The sequence below is a fragment of the Molossus molossus genome, unplaced genomic scaffold (assembly GCF_014108415.1).
Source record: "Molossus molossus isolate mMolMol1 unplaced genomic scaffold, mMolMol1.p scaffold_m16_p_1, whole genome shotgun sequence".
NCBI lineage: Eukaryota > Metazoa > Chordata > Mammalia > Chiroptera > Molossidae > Molossus > Molossus molossus.
This window is the reverse complement of record NW_023425344.1, coordinates 61,400,376-61,423,848: the sequence shown is the minus strand read 5'-3', so window position 1 is coordinate 61,423,848 and position 23,473 is coordinate 61,400,376. Positions and strand designations below refer to the sequence as shown.

Here is a 23,473-nt window from a genome sequence, read left to right as displayed (position 1 = left end):
GAACAGGAATATAGACAAATAAAACAGAACAGAGAACCCAGAAATCAACCCAAGACATTATGCTCATTAGCATTTGAAAAAGAGGCCAGTGCATACAATAGAGTAAAGACATTCTCTTCAATAAATGGTGTTGGGAATATTGGACAGCTACATGCAAAAAAATGAAACCAGACCACCAACTCACACCATACATAAGAATAAACTCAAAATAAAATAAAAGACTTAAATGTCACTCATAAAACCATAAAAATCTGAGAAGAAAATGTAGGCAGAAAAATTTCAGACGTCACACGTAGCACAATTTTCACTAATACACCACCTAAGGCAAGAGAAACAAAGCAAAAAATTAATAACTGGGACTACTTCAAACTAAATAGCTTCTCCACAGCAATGGAAACCAGCTTCAAAATGAAAAGGGAACCCACTATATGGGAGAATATATTTGCCAATGATATATTGGATAAGAGTTTAATTTCCAAGACATATAGAGAATTCATACAAGTCAACAAAAGGAAGACAAAGAACCCAATTTAAAAATAGGCAAAGGACCTGGATAGACACTTCTCTAAACAGGACAGACATACGGACAAGAGACATATAAAAAAATGCTCAATATCACTAATCATCAAAGAGATGCAAATTAAAACGACTATAAGGTATCACCTCACACCTGCCAGAATGACTGCTATCAACAAATCGGATTGTTATGGTTTTATATCAAAAACAAGTGCTGGCGAGGATGTGGAGAAAAGGGTACTCTAGTACACTGCTGATGGGAATGCAGACTGGTATAGCCTCTACAGAAAACAATATGGTGTTTCCTCAAAAAATTAAACTTTCATTTGACCCAGTGATTCCACTTCTAGGAATATATCCTAAGAAACCTGAAACACTAATCAGAAAGAATATATGGCTCGGCCAGTGTGGCTCAGTGGCAGAGCAACAAGAGGCTGCCAGTTCAATTCCCAGTCAGGGCACATGTCCAGGTGGTGGGCCAAATCCCCAGTGGGGGGCATGCAGTAGGTGGCTAATTGATGTTCTCTCTCATCGATGTTCCTATCTCTCTCCTTCTCACTTCCTCTCTCTCTAAAATCAATAAAGGAAAAATAAAAAAGAATATATGTATCCATATGTTCATAGCAGCACTATTTAATAATAGCTAAGATCTGAAACAGCCCAAGTGTCCATTAGTAGATGAGTGGATAAAAAAGCTCTAGTACATATATACAATGGAATACTATGCGGTTGTAAGAAAGAAAAATCTCGCCCTGGCCAGTTTGGCTCAGCGGTTAGAGCGTCGGCCTGTGGTCCAGAGACCCGGGTTTGGTTCCCGCTAAGGGCACATACCTCGGGTGCAGTTTGTCCTCGGCCCTGGTTGGGTCATGTGGGTGGCAGCCCCTTGATGTGTCCCTTTCAATCTCCCTCTCTCTCTCCCCCTCTCTCTCTCCCTCCCTCCCTTCCACTCTATCTGAACAAAAAATAAAAAAATGTCCTTGGGTGAGGATAAAAAAAAGAAAGAAAGAAAGAAAGAGAAAAATCTCTTACCCTTTGAGACAACATGCGGGACCTGGACAGTGTTATGCTAAGTGAAATAAACCAATCACAGAAAGACAAATATCATATGATCTCACTTACTTGTAGAATGTAATGAACAAGAGACATGGAAGTAGGCGACAGACATACCTCAGATGGAAGGTGGGTGGGTGGGGGTTGGAAGAGACCAACCAAAGAACTTACATGCATATATGCATAACTAATGGACACAGAGAACAGTATGGTGAAGGTGGGGGTTGGGGGCAGCAGCAGGGAGGAGGGTGTCAATGGGAAACGAGTGATATCTGTAATAAAGAAAATAATTAATAAAAAAAGAAATAAAAAACTTTTTTTTTTATCCTCACCTGAGGACATTTTTCCATTTTTTGTTCAGATAGAGTAGGAGGGAGAGAGAGGAAGAGAGAGAAAGAAAAACATTGATGTGAAAGGAACACATCGAGTGGCTCCCACCCACACGGCCCAACTAGGGCCGGGGACAAACTGCAACCGAGGTATGTGCCCCTAGCGGGAACTGAACCTGGGTCTCTCTGGACCGCAGGCTGATGCTCTAACCGCTGAGCCAAACCAGCCATGGCAATAAAAAACTTTTTAAATCAATGAAAAAATATCCTCAGGTGAGGATTAACAAAACAAAACAAAACAAAAAAAGAATCAGTGAACTATGGCCCCAAACCCAAATCCGTTCCACCACTTGTTTTTGTTAATCAAGTTTCTGGGAACACAGCTACATTCATGTTTACATGGTGTCTATAGCTACTTTGGGGCCACAAAGCAGAGCTGAGTATTTATAATCAAGACCATATGACCCACAACGTCTAAATATTTACTATTCAAACCTTTACAGAAGAAGTCGGCTGACTCTAGAACCAGACTACTAGACCATAGATCCTTGAGGGCAAGGATCAAGTACACGTTACTCACAGCAGTAACCCCAACGCGCACCACCACACTCAGTACACCATGTACATAACTCAAATATCTGCTGACAGAATGGTGTCCATGCATGACAAATGTTTCTTTTTACTTTTTAATCCTCACCTGAGGATATTATTTCATTTATTCTTAGAGTGGGAGGGAGGGAGGGAGAGAGAGGGAAACATCGATGTGAGAAAGGCACATCGACTGGTTGCCTCCTGCAGGATCCCAACCAGGGCCAGAACCAAACTGCAACTGAGGTACATGCACTTGACTAGATTTGAACCCATGACTCTTTGGTCCACAGGCCAATACTCTAATCGCTGAGCCAAACTGGCAAAGTAGACGAATGTTTTTGTTAATCTTCACCTGAGGACATGCTTAGAGAGAGGAAGGTAGCGGGGGAGAGAAGGGGAGAATGAGGGACAGGGAGAGAGAGATGAGAGAGAGAAACAGTGAGCAGTTAGTTGCCTTCTGTATGTGGCACAACTGGGGATCAAACCCGCAACCCAGGTATATGCCCTGACCAGAAATCAAACCAGCAACCTTTTGGTGCACAATACGACACTCAAGCAACTGAGCCACTCTGGCTGGGCCATGACAAATATTTTTTTAAAATATCTGATCGGCCCAGCCAGTTTGGCTCAGTGGATTGAGCGTCATCCCATGAACTGAGAGGTCCCAGTTTGATTCCTGGTCAGGTCACATGCCCGGGTTCCGGGCTTGATCCCCAGTGTGGAGCATGCAGGAGGCAGCCAATGTATGTTTCTCTCTCTCCCTAAAAAAAAAAAAAAAATCAATAAAAAAATTAAAGAAAAAAATCTGTTCACCCTGATTCTTGGTAATCAGACTACCTAACAGAATACCCTATAAGAAAGTGATGTGCACAATTCAGAAATATATAACCTGTCAGTAATCCATGCACTAGGAGTATGATTTCTCTTAGGTCAAAATTTTTACCTTTACTTGCAATTATAGCACATGTATCTTTTCAAATAAAACATGGCACTTTGAACAATTGTTTTAGTGTCTATTGTATGCCAAGATATGCATACAGTAGACACTGAGTGGGGCATAGAGAAAAAAATTGAAGATAAATGTCACAGTCCCTATTCTCAATAAGCTTAAGAATCTGGGGTGGGAAGGGTGGCTGGTAAACAGTTATAATGGGGTACAATGGGTAAGACAGAGCACAAGCAGAACGCTGTGTAGATTAGGAGTGTAATGGCTTTGTAACAGTCTCAGAATAAGCAGTCTAAAAGAGCATACTGTGAGTGTAGACCCCAAGTACATGATTCAGAGAAGGCTTTATATTTTAAGAGAAACTCCACAATCGAGATGCATTCAAGAAGTCTGTTTATTCAAATTCATTCACACATGATCCTTAATCTCAAGGAACAGAAACAGACCCTTTTAGGGGTCCCACAAGATCACACTGTTTTCATAAGAATACTGTTATTTGTCTTTTTCAGTTTCATCTCTTCAGAAGTGTACAATCGTTTACCAGAGGCTACATAATGTATGATATCACAAGAGATCCAATGCAAGTAAGAGAATCTAGCCGTCTTCAATAGCTAGACATTGAAGAGGCATGCAAAAAAAAAAAAAAAGTGAAACAATACCACTCTTCTAACCATGTTTTCCAAAACAAGAAAAAATATTCTGTGAAAATGTATTACTTATGATAACAGAATAATGGGATTTGATTGTTTGAAATAAATGAATATAGCCCGGCTAGTGTGGCTCAGTGGTTAAGCATCGACCCATGTACCAAGAGGTCACCAGTTGGATTCTCCTGACAGGTACAAACATTTGGCTACATAAATAGAATTTTTTAATATTTCCGAAGCCCCAAGTCTAAGCTCAACTTAAACTGCACTCTCAAATGAAAATATACAACACAAGAAAGTTACTATGGCTTTTTAAAATGGTAGGACTGAAGTGTTTATCTCTCTTCATAATACGTTATTCAAATTTCACCTGCCCTAAAAAAATAAAGAAGTCATTCAATTTTGCTTGTTCTCAGGTGGCATTCCAGTACGTAATAGAGCATTCAGCAAATTTTGAAGCATTCAACAGTGTGATCACGTAAAATTTTTCAGCATACTTGACAGAAAAGCCTTGTTTAAGCTCAATAAAAACTCATTCTTGATCTAAAAAAAGAAAAATGAGCTAAGATTGACAGGTGTCTTATTCTGCAAGAGATTCCTTTTACCCTACTAATGTGCTTCTGATTTTCTTTAAATTACTTAGTTTTCCCATCATGCCCTTCTTTGTGCCCCTCCTCATCCCTTCCTTTTTCTACTAAATGTCTCTCCTCCACTCGAGCGATGGGGTAGGGCTGCAAACTGGCGCCCCACTTGAGAATGCTGTGGTGAAACTGAAGGTGCACCAGCTGTTCCTTTCCTAGGCACATACCACAGAGAAACTAGCTCATGTGCACGAAGAGGAAAGGGAAAAATGCTTATTGTGGCACTGGGTAGAACAGCAAAACAACTGGAAACAACTTAAATCATTATCATCTGGAGAACAGATAAGCAGGTATAGTCATACTCCAAAACACATTATAAAGCAGTTGAACATGAATGTACTAAAATTATATTCATCAATATGAACATAAACTCTAATGCATGAATAAAACTAATACAAATGGGGTATACTCAGGGCCTCAATCTATGATGTGTTATTTCTTTAAGGTCTGAAACAAATATAATATAAAAAACTAGCTTTGTGGTGGATGCATGATCATTACAGTAATCTTTCTTCCTCATTACTTTAATTGGTTCACAATTAGAAAAACAAGCAAGCCAACTTTGATCCCTTATCCTATCTACAACTGCTTCTTTCTGTCTTGGTCATTGTCCTCCAGTGTCCTGCTTCCTGTATTCCCCAACCCCCAAGCAACTAGAAGTATTCCTGGGGAAACTGTTGGTTAGATTCAAGACCTCCTAGTAACTGCAGAGTTGAAATACCAAATGTTATAAAATGCATGCAGTTCTACACTATACTTTGTGCTTCACAAAGTCCTATTTCCTATATCCAACTTTTTTGGTACCAAGAACAATTCATGAAATGAATTGTAAATGCTGAGCGCCCAGTCCCTTGGCCTCTGTGGGAGAGGAGATGAATACAGACTACAGGCAGCATGCAAGGCCAGGCTCCTACATCTGTCTTTTACTAGCTATGTTCAAGCAACTTCTCCTCTCTGAGCCTCAGTTTTCTCATCTGCTATATGGGAATAATATTGCCAAGCAAAGGCATTGCAATAATTAGCAATAGAGATAAATAGAAAACACTTTCTACCACATTATATTCCCCAACACAAGAAAAAAAAAATTTTTTTTATCCTCACCCGAGGACATTTTTTGATATTTTGTTCAGATAGAGTGGGAGAGAGAGAGAAACATCGACGTGAAAGGGACACATCAAGTGGTTGCCACCTACACGACCCAACCAGGGCCGGGGACAAACTGCAACCAAAGTACGTGCCCTTAGTGAAAACTGAACCCGGGTCTCTCTAGACTGCAGGCTGACGCTCTAACCGCTGAGCCAAACCGGCCAGCGCGCAAGAAAATTTTTTTAAAAAACTGATTTTAGAAAGAGAGGAAGAGAGAGAAACATCTATGTGAGAGAGAAATATTGACTATTTCACCTCCCATACACACCCTGACCAGGGACCAAACCTGCAACCTGGGCATATGCTGCTCTGGCTGGGAATTGAACCGGTGACCTTTAGGACGACAATCAACTGAGCCACATCAGCCAGGACCAGACAATTATTTAAACTTGGCAAGGATCACCTCTGACCCAAATTTACTGATAAATAATAGAAAAGTTTACAGAGTATAAATCATTAATACAACCAACTCATTTATTCAATATTTACTGAGGATCTACCGAATGCCAGATAGTTCTGATGAAGTTATAAACCACAGACCCTCTCCTCAGAAAACTCACAGAAACAAAAGGTGCAAGGTTGCTAAAAATTCTAAACTTTTAGGAAAAGCTTTAAAAGTTAGAGATTACTTTGGAATTCCTGATCATCCAACTCGCCCCTTTCCTCTATACATAAAACTCTCCTCTACACTAAGTAAACACCAAACTAGGTAATGAAGCTAGAACTTAGTGTAACACCTGGAATATCAACATTAGCTGGGGTGGAACATTAGCAGACTGTTCTATTTTAATGCATAAGTATTACTTCATAACATAAAAGTACAGAAACTAAATTGTGATGATTTTATCCATCCTTCCAACACACTTATTCAGCATCTATTATGAAAACCAAATAAAATTCCTTCAACTTGCTTATTTTAAAAAGCCAGTTATTATATTATAGTCAGATAAATGCTATGGTACCATATAAGAAAGCTCTAAAAACAGACTTTTTAAAGCTAGTGCTTATTGCCTAATCCTGCCCATTGACAATGTTCAGGCTTTGCCCTGGCTGGTTTGGCTCAGCGGTTAGAGCGTTGGCCTGCGGTTCAGAGAGACCCGGGTTCGGTTTCTGGTAAAGGCATGTACCTTGGTTGCAGTTTGTTTTTGGTTTTGTTTTTTTTTTATCCTCACTCGAGGACATTTTCTTCCATATTTTTGTTCAAATAGAGTGGGAGGGGGGGAGAGAGAGAGAAACATCGATATGAAAGGGACACATCAAAGGGCTGCCATCCGCACAACCAACCAGGGCTGGGGACAAACCGCAACCGAGGTACGTGCCCTTAGCGGGAACCAAACCCGGGGTCTCTCTGGACCACAGGCCGACGCTCTAACCGCTGAGCCAGACCGGCCAAGGCTCCTTGGTTGCATTTTGTCCCCGGCCCTGGTTGGGGTCGGGGTCGGGGTCGTGTGGGTGGCAACCAATCAATGTGTCTCTCTCACATCGATGTTTCTCTCTCTTTTCCTCCCTCTCTCCCTCCCACTCTATCTGAAGATGAATGCAAAAATGTCCTCAGGTGAGGATAAAAAAAAAAGAAAATGTTCAGGCTTTAAAAGCAACTCCATGGGCCCTGGCCTGGTAGCTCAATTGGTTAGAGCGTTGTCTTGATACATCAAGGTTATGGGTTCAATCCCTGGTCAGAGCACATACAAGAATCAACCAATGAATGGTTGATTTAATAAAGTGGAATAACAAATCGATGTCTCTCTCCCTCTCCCAAATCAATAAATTATTTTTTAAAAAGTAATTCCACAGCTTGGCCACTGTGGCTCAGTGCTTGAGCATCGACCTATGCACCAAGAGGTCACTGGTTTGATTCCTGGTCGGGCACATGTCTAGGTTGTGGGCCCGATCCCCAGTGGGGCACATGCAGGAGATGGCCAATGGATGTTCTCTCTCATCGATGTTTCTATTTCTCTCTCCTTCTCCCTTCCTCTAAAAATCAATAAAGAAAAAAAATTTTTTTTAAGTAATTCCACAAATAACTGTGATGATAAATGTTTTAATTTTAGTTGTAATCCATTTATAGATAATTTCAGAATACTATAGTACCAAACAAAATGCAGCAATAAACCCAAGAGTCCACAAACGTGTAACTATTTTTAGTTCACCAGATACCTAAGGTGTTGTTACAATTTCGCAGTACATATAATAAAAGGCTATAGAAATAAATGAGAGCACTTGTCTTTCAGGGGACTATGATTAAATTCTGCTAAATGCTGGAAGAGATACCATGGAAGCAGCAAATCTAGTCTGCTCTATACAACTCAATGGCAGCTTTCTGAAAGAGCTCATTAAGGACCACAAAATTTCTGAAGATCTAATTAAACAAATTGCTTCGTTAAAGTTCGTAAGTCCAAATATGGATCTACTATGGTTAAGTAGTTGTTTTCGTGGAAAGGTCACAGAATCAATAAAAATAAAACTGTTATAATATTTACTCAAGTCTCCTTTGAAGAAAATGTGTATATGAAAAAGTAATGGGCTCTATGTTCATTTTAGCATTATTTATAATAGCCAAGATCTGGAAGCAGCCCAAGAGCTAAGTGGATAAAAAAATCTGTGGCACATTTACAGAATGTACTACTCTGCTGTAAAATACTACTCTGCAACACATAGATGGACCTGGAGAGTGTTATGCTAAGTGAAATAAGCCAGTCAGAGAAAAACAAGTACCATACGTATTCATGTATGCAGAATTTAATGAATGAAATAAACTAACAAACAAAATAGAAACAGACTCATAGGTATAGAGAATGACAGTTGTTAGAGGGGAGAGGGTGTGGGGCTTGATGAAAAAGGTGAAGGAATTAAGCAAAGAAAAAAAAACTACAGTCACAGACAACAATGTGGTGATTATCAGAGGGGAAGGCGAGTGTGGGCAGGTCGAAGAAAGTAAAGGGGAGGATACATGGTGATAGGAGGAGGATTGACTTGGTGTGGTGAACAAACAACACAATATACAGATGATATATTGTAGAACTGTACACCTGAACCTTATATAATTGTATTAACCAATTCACCCCAGTAAATTCAATAATAAAAAGGTAATGAGTAATAGAGTATGTATAACTACTATTTAAAGAAACTATTAGAAAAGTCTTCCAAATAAACCACACAGTGCAAATGATTTAGTATTTGAGAACTTACAATTTTTCAGCCAGAAAATTAAACAACACAAAGGCAATATAGGATGGGCTACTATTTCTCTGTTAATCTCAAGAGTATTAAAAAAGCAAATAAAACTTAAGTGTCTTGATGGGTTTTAAATCACATTCTCTATATAAAAAATAAAACAGGTTACAAAGAGTATATACAGCATAATCCTATTTGGGGGACTAATGCGTAGAACAAAATCTAGGAGAACATGGACATAAATGTTTACAAAGGTTCTAAAAACTCTAGGTCACAAGACTACAAAAAAAACAACAAAAAAACACAACCTCATTTTGGGGGCATATCTATCTTCTACAATGAAACTGTATACTCCTTTTAAAAAAATGAAATATAGGACTTCCGGTCAAGATGGCAGCGTAGGTAAACGCGTTATCACGTCCTCCCACAACCACATCAATGTTACAACTACAGAACAACCATCATTCAAAGCCACCTGAAACCAAGTTGAATGGAAGTCCTACAAATACGAAATTAAATAAGAAGCCCCATCAAGACTGGTAGAAGGGGCGGAGGCGGACAGGCTGGTCCCACACCCACGTATGGCAAATAAAAATCAGGAGGACACTTCTGCTAGAAAGATCCTCTTTGAGGACTGAGGGGTCCCTGTACCACACCAGGTGCCCCGCTCAGGGTTCCAGTGCCAGGAAAAGAAGTCCCCATAACTTCTGGCTGGAAAAACCAGCGGGAACTGAGGCTCAGGGAGGCTGAGGTGGCTGGAGCCCCAGGCAGCTCCTCTTAAAGGGCCTGCACACGGACTTATCGGACTCTCTCCCTCTAAGCTTGGAGGGGAGGCAGCTCGAGGGGCACCAGAGACATACAGGGAAGAACTGAGCTGTTTGGCGCTGGAGCGTGGGCTGGAGAGGGGGCTTTCTCAGGGACAAACGTGCTGTCAGAGGCCTTTGTTCCTTTGGTGAGCCCTTCCCTGGGGCGGCAGACAGCCGCCATACCTGGTACTCCAGTAACTTGGCTCACATTATTTGCCACCACCCCACCCTGTGATTCCCTGAGGGCTCCCCCCCCAACTTTCAGGCCCAACCAAGCTGTTGCCAGTTGCTTTACCATAGGATTGGCCTGTCTTGGACCCTGCTTCAGGTTTTCCTAAATTCTTTCAAACAAGCAGCATCTGGTCTCAGCTAACCCCATACCTCTCGTTAAGTAATACATGGAACCAAACACAGGAAGGCAGCCAAAATGAGGAGACAAAGAAACAGGTCCCAAATAAAAGAACAGAACAAAACTCCAGGAAAAGAACTAAGTGAAATGGAGTGGCAAGAAATATTCAGAGTAATGAAAAGCAAGAACCTACAACCAAGATTACTCTATCCCGCAAAGCTGTCATTTAGAATCGATGGCCATAGTTTCCCAGCCCTGGCCAGTTTGGCTCAGCGGTTGAGCGTCGGCCTGCAAACCAGAGTCCCGGGTTCGGTTCCCGCTAGGAGCATGTACCACAAAAAAAAAAAAAAGTTTCTAAACTCACAATAGTTTTAAAAAAAAGTTTCCCAGACAAAACAAAGCTAAAGGAGTTCATCACCACCAAACCATTACTATATGAAATGTTGAAGGGTCTTCTTGAAGAAAAAAGATAAAAAATACGAACAAAAAAAATGGCAATGAATACATAGCTATCAACAATTGAATCTACAAACAAAATGAACATGCAGAACAGAAACATTCTCATAGATATAGAGAACATTTTGTTGGTTGCCAGATGGGAGAGGGATTGGGGAAATGGGTGAAAAAGGTGAAGGGATTAAGAAGAACAAATTGGTTGCTAGACTGACAAACCTCAAAGGGAAGGGGGGTTGGGGGCGGGTGGGAAGAAATAAATCAAAGAACTTATATGCATAACCAATGGACAAAGACAACAGTGTGGGGAAAGGCAGGAGGGGGGCAGGAGTGGAGAGGAGGGGGTCAATGGGGGGAGGGAAATGAGGAACATCTGTAATACATTCAACAATAAAGACAAGTTTAAAAAAATTAAAAAATGAAATGCATACAACATAATGATTCAGTATTTGTATACATTGCTAAATGATCACCACAATAAGTCTATTTAACATCTGTCATCATAGTTACAAATTATTTTCTTGTGATGAGAACTTTTAACATCTACTCTCTTAGCTTTCCAATATACAATACAGTAATTATTAACTATAGTCACCATGCTGTATATTACATCCCCAGGACTTATTTATTTTACAACTAGGAGTTTATAACTGCTTGAACATTTTTAATTATGGAAATTAACTACTTCTTGGAGTGAGTGGTCCATGACATTTGTCAGATAGTTTTAACAGTTTTGGTATTAGAGCTGCTCCTTAAATACACTTCTGGAAACCATACGAGAAACTACCAAGAGAAGTGCTACACAGGGCCACACTTTGCTGTCCCTACCTTCATGAAATATGGAGGGACATAACCATTCTCTCTCTCTCTTTTTTTTGTTAATCCTCACCTGAAAATATATTTTCCCACTGATTTTAAATAGGGAGGGAGGAAGGGAGGGAGAAAGAAACAGATGTGAGAGAGACACATCGATTGGTTGCCTCATGCATGACCCCAACTGGAGCCAGGAATCAAACCTACAACCCAGGTATGTGCCCTTAACCAGGAATCAAATCCAAAACCTTTCAGTCCAAGGGCCGAAGTTCTAACCACTGAGTAAAACCGGCCAGAGCTAACCATTCTCTCCTGAAAGCTGAAGCCTTTAGGAAAAACCATTCAATTTCATTATTTGCATTCAAAATGAATCAGTAAGTGTTGCTGATAAGACAAGTGTCGTCTAAATCCCATTACAAATATTAAACTGTAATTAAAGAGCAATAAAATAATCTAATTAATTGCAATGAATCACAGTACACAGGAAAGATTATCATTATAAGAGGCCAGTAATTGGGACAGGTTTTAAAAAAGCAGCAGAAAAGAGACAGAATATTAGTATCTCATGCTCCAGAGAGGAAAACCTTATTGGCTGAGTCCCAGACCCTACCGGAGGAGGGGAAAGGAAAGGAATTGACATTTATTGTCTTGAACCCATCTATCATCCCTGCAAGGTGACCCCTTTGAACAGATGAAGAAGCTGAAGTTCAAAAAGGTTTTACTGTTGGTACAAAGTAAAGCCGGGACTTAAACCTCAATGTTGAGCCCATCCAGTTTGTGGGTGGATGGGAGCACAACTTACTAGGATCACCCAACTTCCTGGACCCTGATATCATATTCTCTATAAACATTTCTAATACAGTTTTGATTTTTCAAAGAGATTTGTATAAGAAAATGAGAGATTGAGGTTCACCTGGCAGTTTTATAACAAATCCGGTAAAGAGCAATAACAATATGAGTAGTTGCAGTAATAGCTGGATTAACGGCCAACATTTACTGAGCCCTTACTAGTCCAGGCAACTCTCTATCTATATAAGTAATCCTCAGCAATATCCTCCAATTCCATCATTTTAAATAGCATCTATTATTGCCATTGACCTGCAAATTCATAGCTTTAGCTTAGACCTCCTTCCCTGAAGTCAACTGATTTTTTCTAAATGCCTACCCCAAATCTCTACTTGGATGTCTGAAACCAAACTCCTGCTTCTACTGGTTAATCTACTCCTCTCACGTGGCCCCATCTCAGTAAGCAGCACATCCATCTTTCCAGATGCTCAGGCCAAATGCCTTCGAGTCAGTCGTCTTTGACTCTTCTTTCTCTCCCACTCCCAGGTCCAATCAATCCATCAGAAAATTCCATCAGTCCTACCTTCAAAATATATCCAGAATCTAATAAATTCTCACCACTGCTTCTGCTACCAAGCACTCCAAATTTACTCAATAAATTAACCGATTAATCAATGGCTTGAATGATCACATTTCAATTCTCATAATAATCCTATGAAACAAGTACTATTATTTCCCCCATTTTGCAGAGGTAAAGGTTAAGAATAAATTAAACTATGATTAAAGTTTATCAGTCAAGTCTCGTTTTTAATCTAAGAGTTAGATACCCACGCCTGATCATCCACATTGAAGAGATCTATTTAACTTACTAAGAAGACCCAGCACAGGAGTTGTTAGCCAGTCTCTTAGAGCACACCAGATGCCAAACATTGGTCTGACAAGGACCTCCTCTCCAAAACCCCACCCAGGTCCCAATGCTGGGATTACCACTAATTTCTAAACTGTGTGTCTTAGTCTCTGTTTACTCAGTAAAGGGTGTCAGCACCACACTTTTAAGACTTAAGAAAAGGGACCTTCTTAAAAGGTAGCATAATGAATCACTGAAGAGTTGAGGAATGAAACTTCATGCACATACCTACAAGACAAAGAACGCTTTTCTGTATTAAAAACTTGTCTTTGAAAAGAAATCCGTGTTTCTGAAATGGAGTCCCCTGGGAGCTTCAGAGAAGGTCCAGGAGGGCCTCTGAGGACAGGACAACTGACTTTCCACACAATTCTTTGTTTTTTTATCCTCACCCAAGGATATTTTTCCATGTATCTTTAGGTAGAGAGACAGGGAGAGAAAGAGAAACATCAACATGAGAGGGACACACTGACTGGCTTCCTTCCACACGACCCCGACCAGGGCCAGAGTTGAACCGCAATGGAGGTACGTGCCCCTGGCTGGAATCAAACCCAGGACTCATTGGTCTGCGGGCTGACGCACTACTGCTGAGCCAAACTGCCCAGGGCTCTTTTTTCTTTTTCTTTTTACCTATTTATTTATTTTATCCTCACCTGAGGACATTTTTGCCTTTATCTTCAGATACAGTGGGAGGGAGGGAGAAAGAGAAACATCGATGTGAGAGAGACATACCGAGTGGTTGCCACCCACACAACCCCAACCGGGGCCGGGGACAAAATGCAACTGAGGTACATGCCCTTAGTGGGAAGGGACACGGGACTCTCTGGTCCACGGGCCGACGCTCCAACCACTGAGCTAAACCGGCCAGGGCTCTTTTCTCTTTTTAATTTCTCTGCTCATCCACTTTTTAAAATGTTTTTACTGATTTTTTTTTAGAAAGACAGGAAGAGAGAGGGAGAGAGAGAAACACTGATGTGAAAAAGAAACATCAATCAGCTGCCTCCTGCACACCCCCTAATGGGGATCAAGCCCACAGCCCAGGCATGTGCCCTGACCAGGAATTGAACCAGTGACCTTTTGGTGCAGAGGATGAGTCTCAACCAATTGAGTGACACTGGTCAGCGCTCCAACACAATTCTTTTCTTTTAATTCCTCACCGGAGGATATTTTTCTACTTATTATCAGACAGAGTGGGAGAGAGAAAGAGAGACAGACAGAGAAAAACGTTGATGTGATAGAGCCACATCGACTGGTTGCCTTCCGCACGACCCAACCAGGGCTGGGGACAAACCACCAAGGTACGTGCCTTGACCAGAATTGAACCCGCGACTCACTGGTCCATGGGCCAATGCTCTCACCCCTGAGCAAAACTGGCCAGGCTCCAACACAGTTCTTTAGAGAGGTGATGGAGAACCAGGTGCAATAGGATAAGGGTGGGTTGCCTTCCACTCTCTTCTGACTCCTACCTCCACAAAATCAATTTGGAAATTAAATGAGTTAATAAATGTGAAAATCAAAAGTTGTATTAATAATAAACTTCTGCTGAAAAAAAAAACACAATAGCATGTTTTAGAGGAAGGGTAACACGAGGTGAGGGGTAAGAATGGAAAATGTTAAGAACCATCAGGCAAAGTAGGACTTTACAGAACTAAACACAGGATGATTTACAGGGAGTCAATAGCAGACTAGGTGAAGCCAAGAAGCAAACCATCAATTTGGAATATAAGGAAGCAAAAAACACCCAATCAAAACAGCAAAAAGAAAAAAGAATCCAGCCCTGGCCAGTTTGGCTCAGCAGCTAGAGCGTCGGCCTGCGGTCCACAGAGACCCGGGTTCGGTTTCCACTAAGGGCACATACCTCGGTTGCAGTTTGACCCCAGCCCTGGTCGGTTGTGCGGGTGGCAGCCACTCGATGTGTCCCTTTCACATCAATGTTTCTCTCTCCTTCTCTGTTCCTCTCTCTCCCTCCCATTCTACCTGAACAAAAAAAAAAAGGAAAAATGTCCTCGGGTGAGGATTAAAAAAAAAAAAAGAACCCAAAAAAATGAGGGCAGTGTAAGGAGCCTCTGGGACAACTTCAAGCGTGCCAACATTCGCATCTTGGGGGTGCCAGAAAGAGAAGAGAGACAGCAAGGAATTGAAAATCTATTTGAAAAAATGACAATAAACTTCCCTAACTTGGCAAGGAAACAGATATACAAGTCCAGGAAGCACAGAGAGTCCCAAACAAAATGAACCCAAAGAGGCCACACCAAGACACATCATCATAAAAATGCCAAAGGTTAAAGACAAAGAGAGGATCTTAAAAGCAGACAGAGAAAAGCAGTTAGTTACCTACAAGCGAGCTCCCATTAGACCGTCAGCTGATTTCTCAAAAGAAACTTTGCAGGCAAGAAGAGAGTGGCAAGAAATATTCAAAGTGGTGAAAAACAAGGACTTACGACCAAGATTACTCTATCCTGCAAAGCTATCATTTAGAATCAATGGCCATATAGTTTCCCAGAAAAGAAAAAGCTAAAGGAATTCATCACCACCAAACCAGTAGTATATGAAATGTTGAAGGGTCTTCTTGAAGAATAAAATCAAATATATGAACAATAAAATGGCAGTTAATACATATCTATCAACAAAATGAACAAGCAAGTCAGAAACAAACTCAATGATACAGACAACTTTTTGTTGGTTGCCAGATTAAAGGGGGGTTGGGGGGTTCGATGAATAAGGTGAAGATATTTGAAGTACAAATTGGTTGTTAGACTGATAAACCTTAAAGGGAAGGGGGGACAGGAGGTGGAAAGAGATAAACCAAAGAACTTATATGCATATATGCATAACCAATGGACACAGACAATAGTGTGGAGAAAGCAGGAGGGGGATGGGAGGGGGAGGAGAGGGTCAATGGGGGAAAAAGGGGAGATATCTGTAATACTTTCAACAATAAAGATAAGTATAGGAAAAAGATGAAGCCTGGCTCATGTGGCTCAGTGATTGAGCATCAGCCTATGCACCAAGAGGTCTCCAGTTCAATTCCTGATCAGGGCACATGCCCAGGTTGTGTGCCAAATCAAATCCCCAGTGGGGGGCATGCAGGAAGCAGCCAACTGATGTTCTCTCTCATTGATGTTTCTCTCTTCCTTCCTCTCTCTCTAAAATCAATAAAGAAATCACTACCCTAAGCAATGGGTACAGCTTGGAGGAATGTTAATCAACCCATAAACAACTACTTATCAAGGCAGTCCTGCCATTCCAATTCTTCCACAAATTCTGAGATTAGCAAAGTTCTGGGTCTTTCTTAATATTTCTGGCCAGGGCCATAAGAAGAGGTAGAGGTAACCATGGTGGGAAAAAACTGGGAGCATGGTGGCTTTCACTAAATGTTAGTTTCCCCTTTTCCTTACTGATCCTTCACAAGCACTTTCTATTTCCACCAGTTTAATATTTCCTGCATTATATCAGTGTTTCTACGTGGCTTTGTAATTTTCAAAAGCTTTTGCATTCCATTTCATCTGATTTTTATCATCACCTCATAAGCATGACAGATCCAAATATCCTATCCTTGCAGATGAAAGCCCAATAGATTGCCCTAGCCGGTTTGGCTCAGCGGTTAGAGTGTCGGCCTTCGGTCCAGAGAGACTCGGGTTCAGTTCCCGCTAAGGGCATGCACCTCGATTGCAGTTTGTCCCTGGCCCTGGTTGGGTCGTGCGGGTGGCAGCCACTCGATGTGTCCCTTTCACATCGATGTTTCTCTCTCTCTCTCTCTCCTTCTCCCACTCTATCTGAACAAAAAATGAAAAAATGTCCTCGGGTGAGGACAAAAAAAAAAAAAAGAAAGAAAGCAAGCCCAACAGATTGAATGAAGACAGGGAAGTTACTCAGTTACAGTTACTAGTGTCAATAATAAGTAGCACAGGTGTGCCCCGCCTCTGTAGCTCAGTGGATTGAGTGTCATGCCATGGACTGAGAGGTCCTGGTTCAAATCCTGGTCAGGGCACATGCCCAGGTTTCCGGCTCGATCCCTAGCAGGGGGCGTGCAGAGGGCAGCTGACTGATATTTCTCTCTCACATGGTTGTTTCTATCTCTCTCTCACGTCCTCTATCTAAAAATGCAATAAAAACATTAAAAAAAAAAAGCACAGGTGATGCGCTGGCCAGTTTGGCTCAGCAGTTAAAGCATCGGCCAATGGACCAAAGGGTCACGGGTTCAATTCCAGTCAAAGGTACATACCTCAGTTACAGGTTTGATCTCCAACCCCAGTTGGGTTTGTGCGGGAGGCAACCAATGTGTCTCTCTCACATTGATGTTTTTCTCGCTCTCTTTCCCTCCTGCTCTCTCCAAAAAAAAAATTAACAAAAAAATATTTTCCGGTGAGGATTAAAAAAAAAAAAAAAAAGAGCCCTGGCCAGTTTGGCTCAGCAGTTGAGCATCGGCCTGTGGGCCAGAGAGTCCTGGGTTCGGTTCCCGCTAGGGGCATATACCACAAAAAATAAAAAATAAAAAAAGAGCCCTGGCCAGTTTGGCTCAGCGGTTAGAGCGTTGGCCGACGGTCCGGAGAAACCCGGGTTCGGTTCCCGCTAAGGGCATGTACCTCGGTTGCAGACCCGGGTCCAGTTCCCGCTGAGGGCATGTACCTCGGGTGCAGTTTGTCCCCGGCCCTGGTTGGTCGTGTGGGTGGCAGCCACTCGATGTGTCCCTTTCACATCGATGTTTCTCTCTCTCTCTCTTCCTCTCTCTCCCTCCCACTCTATCTGTACAAAAAAATAGAAAAATGTCCTCGGGTGAGGATAAAAAAAAAGAAACCAAACAAACAAATAAAAAAAGAAACTAGACCACCTTCTTACAGAATACACAAGAATAAATTCAAAATGAATTAGCCCTGGCCGGTTTGGCTCAGCGGTTGCAGCGTCAGCCTGCGGTTCCGAGAGACCCAGGTTTGGTTCCCGCTAGGGGCATGTACCTCAGTTGCAGTTTGTCCCCGGCCCTGGTTGGGTCGTGCAGGTGGCAACTACTCAATGTGTCCCTTTCACGTCGATATTTCTCTCTCTCTCTCTCTCTCTCCCTCCCTCCCACTCTCTGAACAACAACAACAAAAAATGAATTAAAGACTTAAATGTTAGACTCAAAACCATAAAAATCACAGAAGACCACATAGGCAGTAACATCTCAGACATTTCTTGTAGCATTACTTTTTATGACATATCTCCTCAGGCAAGGGAAACAAAAGGAGAAAATAAGGGACTATACCTAACTGAAAAGTTTTTGTACAACAAAGGAAACCATCAACAAAATGAAAAGAACCCACTGAATGGGAAAAGATATTTGCCAATGATACATCTGATAAAGGGTTAATATGCAAAATTTAAAAGAACTTATAAAACTCAACACCAGCCCTGGCCAGTTTGGCTCCGGGGTTAGAGCTTGGCAAGCGGACCAGAGAGACCAGGGTTCAGTTCCCGCTAAGGGTGCATACCTTGGCTGCAGTTTGTCCCTGGCCCTGGTTGGGGTTGTGTGGGTGGCAACCAGTTGATGTGTCTCTGTCACATGGATGTTTCTCTCTCTCTCTTTTCTTCCCTCTCTCCCTTCTGCTCTATCTGAAGATAAAATGCAAAAATGTCCTCAGGTGAGGATAAAAAAAACAAAACAAAAAAACCTCAACACCAAAAACACACACACAATCCAATTAGAAAATGGGCAGAGGATCTCAATAGACACTTCTCCAAAGAGGACATAGAGATAGCCAATAGTCATGAAAAGATGCTCAACGTCACTAATCATCAGAGAAATGCAAAGTAAAACCACAATGAAATATCACCTCACACCTATTAGAATAGCTATCATCAATATATCTACAAACAAGTGGTGGTGAGGATGCAGAAAAAGGAACCCTCACACACTGCTGGTGATAATGCATGCAGTTTGATGCAGCCACTGTGAAAGGTAGTATGGCATGATCTCAAAAAATTAAAAATAGAACTGCCTTATGACCCAACAATTCCACTTTTGGGAATATGTCCAAAAAACTCCAAAACACTAATTTGAAAGAATATATGCACCCTTGTGTTCACTGCAGTGTTATTTACTATACCCAAGATTTGGAAGCAGCCCAAGTATCCATCAGTAGGTGAGTGGATGGTACGCCCTGGTCAAGTTTGGCTCAGTGATTAGAGCATCAGCACTCGGACCGAAGGGTCCCAGGTTAGACTCCTAGTCAAGGGCATGTACCTGGATCCCAGGTTGGATCCCCAGCTCAGGTTGGGGTTGTGTGAGAGGCAACCAATCTGTGTGTCTCTCTCACACTGATGCTCTGACTTATTTCACCTCTCATATTTTATTTTATTTTTTTAATTTTTTAAAATTGATTTGAGAGGAAGAGGAAGGGAGAAGAGAAAAAAAACACCAATGAGAGAGTACATCAATCGGCCACCTCCTTGCACGTCCCACACTGGGGATTTGGCCCACAACCTGGGCATGTGGCCCTCCTAACCGAGAATCAAACCAGAGACCTCCTGGTGCAACCACTGAGCCATACCAGCCGTGCTCATATTTTAAATAAGTGTCATTCTCAGCCCTGGCTGGTTTGGTTCAGCCGGTTTGCTCAGTGGTTAGAGCACCAGTCTGCAGACCAATGAGTTGCGGGTTCGATTCTGGCCATGGGCATGTACCTCGATTTCAGTTTGTCCCCGGCCCTGGTCAGGGTCGTGTGGGAGGCAACCTGTTGACGTGTCCTTCTCACGTCGATGTCTGTCTGTCTCTCTCTCTCCCTCACACTTTATCTGAAGATAAACAGAAAAATATCCCCTGGTGAGGATTAAATAAGTGTCATTCTCAGAGTCTATTTAGTGCCACATTTTTTCACATTTTGTGCCTTTTGTTGGTGATTTTGCAGCACTGTTAAGTGTTCATAAGTGCAAGAAAAGTTTTGATGTATAAGATACATGTTAGATAAGCTTTGTTAAAGCATGAGTTACAGTGCCACATGAGTTCAATGTTAATGAATCAAGAATATATATTAGTCCTGGCCAATTTGGCTCAGTAGTGAGAGCATCAGCTCTTGGACCAAAGGGTCACAGGTTTGATTCCCAGTCAAGGGCAGTGAGTGACCTGAGTTACAGGTTCAATCCCCATCCCTGGTCGGGGTTGTGTGGGAGGCAACCAATCCATGTGTCTCTCTCATACTGATGTTTCTCTGTCTCCTTCCCTTATACTCTAAAAACAAACAAACAAAAATCAATGGAAAAATATCCTTGGGTGAGAATTAACAACAACAACAAAAGAATATATATTCAAGATTTATAATTATCCTGCAAATAAATATAGAGATGTCAGTAGTATATTAAAATTAATTATGTTTTATTTTATGGTTCTATTATTAAAAATGTCACTCCATTGTTAAAAACAGTGCCAAACAACCCTGGCCAGTTTGGCTCAGGGGTTAGAGCGTCAGCCTGCAGTCCAGAGAGACCCGGGTTCGGTTTCCACTAAGGGCGCGTACCTCAGGTGCAGTTTGTCCCCGGCCTTGGTTGGTCGTGCAGGTGGCAGCCACTTGATATGTCCCTTTCACGTCGATATTTCTCTCTCTCTCTCTCTCCCTCCCACTGTATCCGAACAAATAATGGAAAAATGTCCTCGGGTGAGGATTACAAACAAAAACAAAACAAAACAAAACAAAAGTGCCAAACAAACAAACAAAACCCAAAAGTCATGTTTATTTCCAGTAAAGGTTAAAAAAAAAAAAAAAGCAATGATATATATATGTAAACAGAAACACATAAAACAAAGTTATGTATTCATCAGTTGCTGAAAATGTTGTGACCAGAGGTTCATAGGAACCTAACCTTGTATTTGAGTTATCTAGGGGCATTAACTCAGTATTTGTTAATATGGTGTTCTCAGTAACTTTACAGAATATAACTACTACAACTGTTGTTACATGTACCAACTCAACATGTAGCAACAGGAAAGCCACCAAATTATAGACCATTTTCTGGAACAACAGATCATTTACCCCAACTCAAACAGTAGTTAAAGGTTCCTGACAGGATAACCACAGGGACTGATGGTGTTATTTCATAGCATACAGACTAAAAATATTAGAATAATGCAACGAACTAAGTCAGAAAGTAAACATTACATCACCACATTCAAAGATCAAGAGGTAGCTGGTGAGGTACATATACCCCAGGGGCATGCAAATGAATCAATGGGGTAAGGGAAGAGAACCGAACACTTATCTATACTTATTAATCTCATCTTTAAATTCCAATTTATTTTATAACTTAGTAATAGTACAGTATGTATACACAATTTATTAATTCTACTGGTAGTGTCTGCTTCAATTCTGATAATAGTGTACAAAACTAAAAAAAAGTTGGGACATCACCACGGTAGAGGATCTGAGTCAGTATCTGAAAACAAACTTCAGGGGCATGTGTCCTGTAGTAAGGGACAGGACTGGTGGCTTTGAGGACTCAGATGCACTGGGAACAGCTATGGAAATCTGGGTTCTACTGCTGCTTTGTCCCCAAGTTGTGATGATCTTCACAAAATTGTGATGATCCTAAGGCATCAAGTGACTCGCGGAAGAAATTGATTAGATGGTTGCAACACTCAGCAAACAATCTGAGCTAAGAGCCCTTCCTACTCTAGAAATCTGACAATCTATCTATGATCCAGAGAAAAAAATCATAAAAGCTGGTAAGTAAAACTACTGTGTGCTGTTGCCTAAAATCTAAGGGCTGAGGCATGCCCTGAAAAAGCAGTAGTAGGCTGGCCACAAAACACCGCTTCCCAGACTATGGAATCCTTTAAGAGATCCTAAGACTATCAGTATTATCTTACATAGTTAAGCTAATCAGACGGACAGACAGACAGAGATAGAAAGAAACATTATCATAACCAGTGCTGGCAATCTGTCTGCCATTCCACTAAATGAGGGTGTTCGGATCCCTGGGACAGTTTGATTCCCCCAGTCTCTCTTACATTGTGAGGCTAATATTTGACACAACATTTTTTTTTTTTTTTCATTTACATTACCTAATCATAAACCAACTGTCCTGGTGCTCAAGGGAAGAAGCACAGATTATTTCAATCCTAAAGGAAAAGTGGCTGCCTATGACTTACTGAGAGATGGAAACCAGCCTCCAAAGAGGACTGACTTCCTAAGGGTATTTCAAGGACATTTTTGACAATACTCAATTTTCACAATATACACTGATTGTAAAACCAAACCCTCAAATAAAGACTTATTATAGTAAATCAAAATTTGTCAGAATATGCGCTTATGGTATTTCATATTGTCTAAAGTGCTCTCATATCAACAGTGTCATTTAACACAGCAGCCAAGCAAAGACAGAACAAGAACTGCAGTTCCCATTTCAGAAATCAAGTGCAGTAATACAAAAAGAGTTTCTGAGCCAGACAATTCGGGTTCAAATCCTGGGCATATTGTTCAATTTTTCAGAGGCTTAGTTTCTTGTCAGTAAAATGCATATGGTTGCACACACCTCAGTTTTGAGGATGAGTCAGGTATACAAGTTGCATGTATACAGCACTGTGTGTCCTTGCATCATTTCACAGGAAATAGTACTTGAAGTTCACACACCTAATATGACTAATCTTCAATTCCCAGCTCCATGCTCAGAGGTTCAAGAAGAATGTAAAAGGTGTTCAAAAGACAGAACTACTCTGTTAGTTTTGGTCCAAGTAAATTTACTCTCTTGAAGACTCACAAAACATATGCGTGTGTGCAGGTGTGTATGATATAAAGGCTCTATAATTGTTTTTAAATTAAGCTGGTTCAACATGTACAGAACATTTCCCAAAAGCGCATTTAATAATGTAATCCATTTTTTGTATAATTACAATAAACATCCGCACAGACCTAATGTTCTTCTGAACATACTTTTAGAAGAACATACTTTTCTAGAAACACTGTTTTTTGACAAATACTATTGTATTAATATTAATAGAAATAATTAATGGGTTATAGGACAAGGCACAAGAAACCAGGAATACCTGGAAAAGTTATCCCAACACTTAGCCTTTCCATTTTGCGGGACTAAAAGCCTTAAAGGACCACTAGGTCGCAGCTGCCGCCTCACCAGGTGGAACCAAGCAAAAAGCCGGCGCACACTTCGCCTCACCCCGCAGTGGAGGACCATTCTCTTCTCTGCCCTTTTTCACCACCACCACCACCACCACCACCACCTTAATCCCTTCCCACACATCCGCATCTAACCAAGGTCAGGGACAGGAGTGAGATGGTGCCGTGAGAAAAAGCAACCCCGCAACCCGCCGCAACCTTTCTACTTCATCCCGCAGCGGG

At 41.3% G+C, this 23,473-nt stretch overlaps 1 protein-coding gene across 3 annotated transcripts in view; it reads right to left on the bottom strand.

Annotated features, from left to right (window-relative positions):
* The window catches only part of ENOPH1 (enolase-phosphatase 1), a 49,276-nt gene that overhangs the window by 25,366 nt on the left and 437 nt on the right, over positions 1-23,473 (bottom strand). The gene's annotated exons all lie outside the window — the stretch shown is intronic.